Source organism: Emydura macquarii, unplaced genomic scaffold (genome assembly GCF_026122565.2).
Source record: "Emydura macquarii macquarii isolate MOO-44397 ecotype Brisbane River unplaced genomic scaffold, CSIRO-AGI_Emac_v2 contig_1882, whole genome shotgun sequence".
In the NCBI taxonomy this organism is placed as follows: Eukaryota; Metazoa; Chordata; order Testudines; family Chelidae; genus Emydura; species Emydura macquarii.
Window position 1 is genome coordinate 197,835 of NW_027132019.1, and position 3,872 is coordinate 201,706.

The 3,872-nt window shown below is 52.5% G+C and overlaps 1 pseudogene; it reads right to left on the reverse strand.

Moving 5' to 3' along the window:
• Positions 1–296: 296 nt before the first annotated feature.
• Positions 297–1,408, reverse strand: LOC137159759 (olfactory receptor 51G2-like; annotated as a pseudogene).
• Between the last annotated feature and the right edge of the window lie 2,464 nt (positions 1,409–3,872).

A 3,872-nucleotide genomic window follows, 5' to 3' on the forward strand; every position in this document is an offset into this window, starting at 1 on the left:
CCAGTGCTCTACACAAATATAGTCACTTTGTAAATGCTGCCTGCCTCAGTCCCATTCCCCCAGTGCGCTGTCCTCCCTTAGCAGCTGATGAAAAAGTTCAGTAGCTCATCTCCCATGTCACCAGCAATGGAGCGGGGTGATGAAAGGACTCTTCACTTTACGAACAACCTGATTATCCTCACACGAATGGGTTTTGTTTTCACGCTGTACACGACTGCGTTCATCAGGGGTGGGACCAGCATATAGAGATGGCCCAGGACATTCTGAACCATGGGAGAAGAGCTCTTCATTAAGCTCTATATTACTGACAAGCAAATCCCTGGCACGTAGAAGAGCAGGTCAATGCCGACATGGGAGACGCAGGTGTTCAGGGACTTGAGGCACTCCACGTGGATTGCGATACTCAGCACTGTTTAGAGGACCATCACATAAAATAGGAAGATGAGCAGTAAATCCATCTCCATTGAAGAGAAAAATACAAAAAAGCCATAGATGCTGTTGACTTTGATATCTGAACAAGCCATCTTCATGACCTCCTAATGCAGGCAGAAGGAATGGGAGAGGATGTTGGCTTGACAGTATCGGTACCATTTCAGGAGAATGAGGAGTGGAAAAATTAGAACAACCCCTCTTAGCAGAGACCCCAGTCCCATCTTGGCTACTCTCTTTAAGACGGATTAAGATGAAATCATATCTCAGCGGGATACGGATCGTGACAAAGTGGTCAAAGGACATGCACAAGAGCATGGAGGAATCAGTCAACGTAAGTGAGTGGATGAAGAACAGCTGGGCAAAACAGGCATCGTGGCTGATTTCCCTTGAGTTAAACAAGAATATAGCCACTGTTGTCACCAGTGTGGATATGGATAAGCCAAGATCTGTGACAGCCAAAGAAAATGTACATGGGCTCATGGAGGATTGAATCTGTTTTTATAATGAACAGAATGACTGAATTGCCAAATTGTAGAAAGGCACTGTGGCCTTCCTTGGAGCCTGTGTCCGAGGAAGGGTCGTGACGCCCCTGCTGGGCAGAGCGGAGCCCTACAGGCCAAACTGCCTGGCAACAGAAGGGCAGAGCCAAGGCAGGGACTGGAAGTATAAAAGGCTGGCCTAGAAGCTCAGTAAGGGAGAAGCTGCCGCCATAGGCAGACGTGTCTTCCCGGAGGCTGCGACTTAGGACTGACCCAGGCCCAGCAGCCATTTGGAGCAACCGCAACAGAAGCACAGAGCCAAGGCAGGGACTGGAAGTATAAAAGGCACTCAGAATAGAATGATCTCTCATTAAATATCATTTTTCTTTTTTAGGAACTTTGAACTTTCCCCATGCATCATGTCAGCTTTCAATGACACCAAATTCCAACTTGCAGTGTTCCTTCTCACTGGAATATTTGGGCAGAAAGACGTCCATGTCTGGATTTCTATCCCCTTCTTCTACATATTACTTCAATATTAGTGTAAGCCGGTGGCATGGTCCGGCCGGGCCCAGGCTCCAAGGAAGGCCACAGCATCTCCCTTTAGGGGAATAAGCCATGCCCGTTTACAAGTCTTTAGCCCCAGCCCCCAGCAAGGCGGACTGACAAGCAGTCTGGTGCCCATGGCCCTCAGGCAGGGCAGGGCAGGCAGAGCAGTCTATTGCCCCCAGCCCCCAGCAAGGCGGACTGACAAGCAGTCTGGTGCCCATGGCCCTCAGGCAGGGCAGGGCAGGCAGAGCAGTCTATTGCCCCCAGCCCTCCCACAGGCGGGGCTAACACAGCAGTCTGGTGCCCCTGGCCCTCAGGCAGTGCGTGGCAAGCAAGCAGTTTGCAGTCCCTGGCCCGCAAGCTTGGCAGGGCTGGTTGGGCAGTCAGCAGCCCCCGGCCTTCCCACAGGCGGGGCTTGTAATATAGTCTGGGGACCCAGGACTTGCAGGCAGGAGGGGCCAGTAGAGCTCGGGATCCTCTGCCTCACAAACGCAGAGGGTAGCACTCCAGACTGGATTGGACCTGTAGGCCAACTAGCCCAGTATCCAGGGGCCAGTACCAGATGCTTGCAAGGAAGGTAGAAGAAGCCCTGCCATAGAGAGCTGTGAGATAACCTGCTGCCAGAAAAAGTTTCCTCCTGACACACGCTAATTAGACAAATTTTATAATATAAATGCAGAAAGTTGATAGCTCCCCCAAGACTTTTAAAAAATATCCTCACTACTGTAATTGTCCAACTTCTGAGTTCAGGAACATTGACTTCAACAATGTCACACCAGATTTACATGTGTAAATTGGATTAGAACTGGGCTCTATTAACTTTCACTTACCAAAATATTCCTGGTGATAGACTCTGACCCCCAGGAACTGCTCAAAGAAAAGCTAAAGTGGTTTGCCTGGCCAGTGTTGACTGAATCCAGAGAAGTCGATCATCCTACAGGCTTCTATTTACCCTCACAGGACCCCACCCTCTCCCCAGACATGGGTTCTGTAGATATTTTGCACGTTACAAGCTAACGCAGACAGTTAATTCTTCTCAGCGGGAGAGTCGTTGGTGTCACAATGGATAGTGCAAACATTAAATTTCACTCATATGCAGCTGAGTGTGCAAGTTAGTTCAGCCGTACTCGTGTAACAGGTGATCGGCGTAAATTACAGATAGCCACTATATAATCCCCTTACCTTCACCTCATCTCTACTCTTTGCTGAAACACAGACCAGTGGTTCTGTTGTCTCATGACTTTTTGGAAAGTCTCATGCACATATTGCAGAGTTACTGTATGCACAACCCTGCATTTAAGGGTTAGGAACAGCTTCTGGTGAGTTATGAGGAGACAATATCATGCAAATGCTCACTGAAGAAAAAATTAATAGGATTAGCCCATTGCAAAGAGTAGTTGGAAAACCTCTGAAATACTTTCTAAAGCAAAGGCCATTAAGTAGTAAAGTTACCCCTGCTCCTTCCTGTACGGATTTCAACAACTCTGTGGCTGGCTTTTGATAGATATGCTGTAGGAAGGCGCTGTGGCCTCCTCTGGAGACAGGACCTGAGGAATGGCCGCAGCGACAGGGTTGGACGAGGGAGGACCCCGCAGAAGGCCAGTCTACCCGGCAACCCAAGAGCTGGGCCGTGATAGGGCTGCCCAATGAGCCCAGGTGGGGCAGAGCCTCCCAAGCAGCCCACAATATAAGATACAGGCCCAGGCGCCCAGTCTGGGGCAGACAGCTGCCAGCGGCAGACGTTCTGCCCCGCCGGCCAAGGACTAGGCCGGAGCCGAGACTCCAGCCAACACTGGGCTGAGCTGGCCCTAGAGACTGGGTAGGGCCATCCCGTAGCTGGACTATACAACCTGGCCAGAGGGACTGGACCCCAGGACCTGAACCATGGGACTGAACCAGCACCCCTGAACCCTGGGACTGGACTGAGGCCCCGACACAACCCGGATGGGTAACGCCCCCTGAGGCCGGACAGGATCTGGAGGAGCTGCCGGCCGCCGAGCCCCTGGAATCAGGACCAGACCTGGACAAGCTGCCGGAGGCTGCACCATTTCTGGAACCCTGTGTCTTAGAGGAGCTGCCCCTCACCAAGGAGCTACCTGCCTTACCGCCTGTGGACGAGGAGGGACTGGCGGGCCTAACCCGGATGGAGTACCCCGGCGACCATGGAGATTCAGATAACTGGGGGTACGGGGAGGAAGTAGCCCAGGGACAGCCATAGGCAGTGGCTGTGTCTGGGGCAACCCGGTCGGCGTGTTGCGGCAGGAGCCCCGCCGACCCTGTGGCAAACGCCTTTGCCACTACTAGGGCCCTGGGCTGGGACGCAGTGGAGACGGGTGGGCCTGCGTCCCCCTCCTCCCTTCCCTAACCCCTGGGAGAGCCTCATCCTCCACACCGCTCCCAAGAGCGGAACCA